The following is a 7,538-nucleotide window of genomic DNA, read 5'->3' as shown; positions in this document are numbered from 1 at the left end:
AGAGGAGAGGAGAGGAGAGGAGAGGAGAGGAGAGGAGAGGAGAGGAGAGGAGAGGAGAGGAGAGGAGAGGAGAGGAGAGGAGAGGAGAGGAGAGGAGAAGAAAAGAAGGGCAATTGTCAAATCTAAAAGGGCCCTGGTCACATGCAGTCTCTTTGCTGCAGGATTAGTGCTTGATGTCTATCAAAGGACAAGGCCACTGTGAAATTCCTCATTGAGATTTCTTCTCATTCCATTCAGAATGACAGCGATCAAGAATACAAAAATAATAAATGCTGAAGAGGGAGGATGTGGAGAAAAAAGAACACTTTTACATGTTGGTAGGATTCTAAATTTGTACAACTACTATGGGAATCAGTATGGAGGTTCCTCAAAAGACTAGGAATGGAAACATATGATGTGGCTATACTATTCCTCAGGATTTATCCTACAGAATTAAAGTTAGCATACTATAGTGTATTAGTCAAGATTCTCAGGAGGAGCAGAACCAACAGAAGCACTTAAGGTGGATCTCTGCTACAGTTTGCTGTCCCACATGCCAATCATTCCTAGAAACACCCTCACAAAGAAAACCAGAAGTCTTTAATCATTTACTAAGTTGACAATTTGGATTAACCACTGAATATATTGGTGCATACATACTCATGTTTATAGCAGCATAGTTCACAATAGCCAAACTGTGGAACCAGCCTAGGTATCCATCAGTGGATGAATGGATAAAGAAAATGGGGTATATATACACAATGGAGTTTTATTCAGCCAGAAAGAAAAATGAAATGCTGTCATTTGCAGGAAAAATGGTTGGAACTTGAGACCATTATGTTAAGCAAAATAAACCAAACTCAGAAGGTCAAGGGTTGTATTTATTACTCACATATGGAAGCTAGAGGAAAAGAAAGGAAGAGGGGAATAAATCTCATGAAAATCAGAGGGATTAGTAGAATAGAGGAAACAGTCCAGGGTTAGGGAGAGAGGAGGAAATACGGGGGAGTTATTTAAATTGAAGAAATTATATTATTATATGGTGTGCATGCACAAATATGTAACAATAAATCCCACCATTATGTACAACTTAAGGCACCAATAAAAATATAGAAAATTAAAGAAAAAAAAGAAATTCCTCATTGAACTGAGCAAGGTGTCACACACCTATAATTCAAGCTACCTGGGAAGCTAAAGAAGGAAGATCACAAGTTTGAGGGCAGGCTGGGCATTTTGTCTCAAAATAAAAAATAAAAGACTGAGGATGTGGTTCAGAGGTAGAGTTCAATTCCCAGAACAGAGAGAGAGAGAGAGAGAGAGAGAGAGAGAGAGATAGATGGAGGGCAGAGGGAGGGAAGAAAAGGAAAAAAGGGAGGGAGGGAAGGAAAAAGAAAAGAAGTTCCTTATTTAACACAGTAGAGGACACAGCCTTTGGGGGCATGTCTGAAGTTAGATTCAGACATACTTCCCAGTCTGTGTGTGAAGCTTCATTGCTGAAAGAGTGTGCCATTCACATGAAGACAGTCAACAATTGGATTTTGTGCAGCCAGAAAGTATCCAACATGTCCACCCTGATTTAGGCCTACTAGCACTGCCCCCACGACCTCTATCAAAGCCTGTCAGGAGCTGAAACCTTAAGGACTGAAGAAAAGAACCTAGGGGGTTCTTATCCTAGGGGGACAGGCAATAAGACAGAAATTATACCCCAAATGAAGACCAAGAGTGAGTGTTTCTTGTTATCACTATGTTTCAACAGTAAGTACTTTGACTAAAATTTATTTTAACAGACATGACACATGTTATTTTAAATAAATTTGTACCTATGTGACAATGTTAAATAATGCCCAATTGTTTCCTTTACTGTCACTATTTCATTAACACTTTTGTTTTTACATTTTTTTTACCTTTTTCCCCAAAATGAGCCCTTTTCCACATCCATTAAAACATCTACTGTCATGTGAATATTCCAATATATAATTGCTAACCCACATCCTTTTCTTCTTCTTCTTCTTTTTTAATTGTAACTACTCCCAGATTTTCTCATTTGTTCAAAATTGGCTTTCTCCCAAGGCATATCAGTGTTAGTGTTCCTGAATTTCCATGATTGAACACTGAGACAGAATGAGATGATAGCAGCCACACAACTGAATTAGCTATTAGTGAGTCTGAAAAAAATTAAAACTGAAGTTTTAAAATGTGATTCTGAATGCAAGTTTATCAATAACTAAATGCATTAGTAATGATGAATTAGGCCTCTGTTTATGATACCATGTATAATGTATCATGCTTCTTAATTTTTTCCCCTTTCCTTTTACTATTTGGTTTTATGAGCTAATTATTGAACTTTGAGGGTTTTTGTAAAAGGCCAATAATAAAAATTGATTGCAGAGTGCTTTGAGAGCCTTTCATGAGAACCATTCTGGAAAGCAAAACAGTTATTTACCTCATGTCCTTTCATAATGTTTCCCTGTAGATTATATATTCCAGAAAGAGCATATGTAGTATAAAGCCAGTTTGGGGATTTTTTTAAAATGTAGTTTATTAATATCACCCTTTACTTCAGTTAAAAATTTGGTACTCACCTTGAAGCATTGTTGCAATAGAAGCTATCAAGAACAACTGACGAGTGATAATCATTCCAATCAACCTAAATCACTTAAAGGTTTCAAACAATTACTGATACACAGGGGAAAATTTACTTGTTAATTTAAAACAAACTTAAAATATAATTTAAAAATAAACTTAAACTACTAATTTCTAGAAATTTGAGCTATATAATTATTCAAGAATGAAGAATGATTTTTTAAAAATATTTGCACACTTTCCATTATAGGCCTATATAATTTATTGACCGTTATATTATATGTGATTACATAACTAATTTGTTCCTCCACGTGTTAATGTTAATTAATTGCTTTTCTAAGCTAATGTGATTTTTATGTAGGTCTCTGGATACTAACAGAAATAAAAGTAATTAAATCTTTTGTTTAGGTCAAGAAAAAAATATTCAAGACAATTTTTTCGAGAAGCAAACATTTAATAGATAAATAGTGTGCATTTAGATTTTAGAAAATCAAGGCCTAATTTTAGTTCTTACATTTATTTAGTTGGGAACCAGGGCAAATTCTATAACCCCTTTGTATCTTTATTGAGAAACTGTGATAATGAATTATAGCTTCCTTCAAGTTACAGTTAAACAGTGAAGTTAACTGGAAGAAATTAGCTACACAAAACAGAGACCATGTTATCTGCTTTTTCTTTGAAGTCATGTGGTTCTTGGTTCAGTAGGTCTGCACCCAAAATATTCCAAAGCAGCCACCTTTCAGTCACGCTGTTCAGGATCCTGCTCCAGAACCAATTGGCCTGATCTATACAATGTGGTCCAGCCAGTTTTCAACCTTTCTATTCCTGATAAATTCTGTAATTCTTACATTTACGGTCTGAAATTGGTGTTTTGCACCATATTGTACCCTCCCTTCCCAGCTATGACCTTGACTGTTACTTCTGGCCTAGGGATGTATTTTTTCTTCTGTACTGTATATTGCTTAACTTTTTCTGAGTAATGCATTTAGCCCAACTGCCTGTGGGTGGCGCTCCTGCCTGAGTCTCCCCTGCCCAAAAGCAAGATCCAGTTGCTGCTTCTCTGTCCAGGATGCCCTCCCTGCAGGATTAGCTTTTCCCACAGGTGAAAGAGCCATAATGTGATAAGTTTGAAGGGCATCAGGACTCCCAGCCAAAAACTCCCCCGCCAGCTTACCTGAAATTCCAGCCAAGGATCATTAGTGTTGCTTCTTAAAATAACTTTGTTGTTTTGAATCTGAACCCTTCTGGCTCCCACTCCCATCTTCTCCCACTGAAATCATTGTTTTCTTACATGATTACTGAAAATTCAAGGTATCTTAAGATTTCAACAATTGGATGACAGCAAAACAGACAGTACTTGGTAAGCAAAGATTTTGTGTTTCTTGTAACCTGTTTACCTCCCTTGTATTCTACTTTAGTGTTTAGGTGGGAAAAAGCGTTTTAAAATTTTGGCTTCCTTGCTAAGAGGAAAGGATCATACACTCTCAGGGGTGATGGTAGCAGAAACAATGACAACTGTAATTGAAATGAGAAAAACCCAAGCAGACACAAAGGGACAGTATCAAGCAGATCTTACCAGATAATTCTTCTCCCTAAAAGCCAGGATATTCTGAGTTTCTTCTTTACTGTAGAGGCTATTCTCCTGATAAATGACTTATTAGCAACTTGGATTTAAACAAGATTAAGCCTTTAATTGCCTACAAGAAAGAACAAATGAATTAGTAAATAGATCATCAAAGCTTCATTTAGTTAATTGATCAAACCACTTGTAACAGTATAGTATTTCCTGGAACAAATGGAATCCAGGGTGATTGGGAGTAAGAAGAAAAGAATCCAACTACAGAGCACAGTCCAGGTGAGAAAACCTGTTGTAGTCAGGGACTAAGAGCAATCAAGGGCAAACATGAGAATATGGTATGATTGTTTAGGGTATTAAGAAGAAAATTCTGAATGTATAAAGGAAGGCACAAAAGACCAAAGTGTGATCTTAAACACTTTTACCATTTTTTACTTAAACCATTTTCCCTTGGGTTTACAGTTAAATTGCTCTGAAATAAGTATCCATGCTCCTTGCAGAACAGAGGGGGCAATCATGGAAACATACATGATAGGAGGATGTTCGCATGACATAGTTAATATCTACTTCCTGATCGTCCTCAATATTTGCCTGGCTTAGAGCTCACTCTCCCTTTTCCAACCTTGTCCTGAGCACCCCTCAGGCAGAGTTCATACACTTGCAGCCTCATAGAGGCACTGTTGACAGAGAATTTTGGAACCTTGTGTTCTCAAAAGCTAGTAGAGAAAGATCTGGACCGAGGAGGACAGGTCCTTTGGCCATGTGAACTCCTCTCATTGGGAAGGACAGGACAGGGGAAGGAGGGGCCAGAGTTACTCCTCATCTCTATCTCCCACACAGTGAAGAAATACATTGACAAGGTCCCAGTACCCACAACCGATGTTGAAGAGCACTTTATAAAATTGTTCATATCACCATGATTTGTCTGTATCTACAACATGAACATTCCTACATTTCAATCACATCACAACATGTGGTTGTAGCCATTGATTACTGGGCTACCAACATACTGTTCCTCAACTGCATGTGTTTTGTTTTTTGTTTTATCTTCAAAAGGGGGAGAAATGTAGTAGAGTGGGGGGGGATCAAATATAACCATCTTTCAAAACTACCAAAATAACTCATCTACCTTTTATTAAATGAGAATGAATTTCCCAACCATTTTAGAATCATGACACCATATGATAAATTGCCCAATGTCAGAATTCAGTTGGTGACCTTGTATAGTGCTATACTCATCCACACAATTTTCATGCTTAAAATTATTTCAGATTTAGTTTAAGATGTTATGAGACTCTATTAACACCACACTGCTTACAAAAATGGGATGTCTCATTAAGAAAGGATTGTGCTGAAAGATGCAAATATGGATGGAAATTTTGATTTCTTTGGAGAAAGTTCAGTCGAATGTGTTAACCTCTGTTCCGTGGATCATAGCCAAACAGTCATGTTTAGAGCCTCATTCATGTTTCACTTTACAGATGAGGAAACTGGGATAAAATGAGTTTAGATCTCTGGACAATAGCTCGCATTTGGTATGTGCTTCAAAATATTTGTCGAATGAAGGAACTAGTATTGAAGGTCAGAGCTAGTGGCAGAGGCAGAGGCAGAGGCAGAAGCCAGAAGGATTCTTGACCAGTTGCTTTTCCATTACTTATTGTACATTTTCCCTAAGCATGTTCAGTAATATATGGAGACATAATTCATGTAGGTCATGTGGGTCCACAATTCAATCTGTGAAAGGAGTGGGAAAAGCAAAAATAAAAGCCCAAAGAATGAACTGCCAATCACAGGAATGTGTCTCTGTGCATTTCTAGTTAAGTTAACTACAATGCTAGTTCTTTTAATGGGCATACATAATGTCCTTGCTTAATATTGCTTGGGCACAAAACCCTGGCAAACAGGAAGTCATTCTTACCTTCTGCTTAAACAGGGTCAGAGGAAGTATTTCAGCCACTTTAGCCCAGATGCACCCCTGTACCAAATAAAAAGGTACTAAAGTATATGTAAGTGCACCTAAAATCTTTCTCCTCTAAAAAAATAACTAAATAATCTGGAATATTAAAATTATCTAGACACCTTAGCAAATGGTCTATGCTGATTTTATTTTATATTATCAAATATTTTATCTAAATACAGTAGTTAATTGAGATCAGGAACTGGATTCAATGAATCTTTTATTAAAAGCTCATTTTTTTTCCCTAAAAATACAACTGCAGAGCTGCTGAAAGCATAGAATCATTCCCTACCAAACCATCGCTCCAAATGTAATTCCATCTGCCTAGTACTTTGACATTTTAGGTCTGGAAAATCACAGGGTGAAAGATGGGAAAGAGCAGGAAAATTTTAGTTCAGAAGTGCAACAGCTTTAGGAAAACAGAATCCAAACCACTGTGACTAATACATTTTTCAGATTTAAGTAGAAAGGCTCAGAGGCAAAAGAGAAACAAGAAGCAAGCAGAATTGGCTCTCATGCCAGCTCTTCAGGATTCTGGTATGATGCCCTACAATTATTTTCATAGGTAGGTAAGAAGAATAGGTTGTAAATGTATAATTCACTGGCAAGAAAACACTTTGTGAAAATAGCATTTTCTATGGAGATATCAACATCCAAAAAACAGATCTAAGGGTTATACCAACTGTTTCTCGGGCAAGAGTGTACCTGTTTTAAAAAGAAAAAAAGTCTAGAGAATTTATTCTATTTCACATCTCTTGACCTTTTCAACCATTCATTTCACAATACTTATAAGTGGCAAATCAAGTTTACATGAATCTGGCTTTTGGAAGTTTACTGGATATTTATTCACCCAGCCAAATACAGTTCAGTTCTCTTCAAAATATAGTCTACAATTGCACCCAACTTTGCTCAGGTATAACTGGAAACCACATGATGAAAGGGTTGGATAATTCAAATTAAAAGTGTGCAACATAAAAAATAAATTTATTTTTTTTAAAAAAAGTGTGCAACCTTTCCACAGGAAAAAAAAAACTTTTAGTGGCAATAGCTTTATTAAAATATAATGCACATTTATGCAATTCACAAATTTGGAATGTATAATTCCAATTTTATATAATTTCAATGTATAATGCTTTTAGTGCATTTACAGACTTATGCAATCAATTAATATAATCAATTTTGTACAACCCCTCTAAAAAGGTAAAAAATATTAGATTTGTTTTGTATGTCTGTTAGTATGTCGTTTTTTTTTTTTTTGAGAAATATGTCTTAATAGCCTTTGCCCATTTTTAACTGGGTTATTTTATTATTGAATTGTAGAAGTTTTCTATATTCTAGAAATACTCTCCTTATTGAATATATGTGTTTTCTAATAATTTTTCTCATTCTGAGTGTCATCTTTTGATTTCTTTGACAATATCATCTGAAGCACAAAATTTTAAA

The sequence above is a fragment of the Ictidomys tridecemlineatus genome, chromosome 9, assembly GCF_052094955.1.
Source record: "Ictidomys tridecemlineatus isolate mIctTri1 chromosome 9, mIctTri1.hap1, whole genome shotgun sequence".
In the NCBI taxonomy this organism is placed as follows: Eukaryota; Metazoa; Chordata; class Mammalia; order Rodentia; family Sciuridae; genus Ictidomys; species Ictidomys tridecemlineatus.
The sequence above is the reverse complement of the archived record's forward strand: the minus strand, read 5'-3'. Positions refer to the sequence as shown.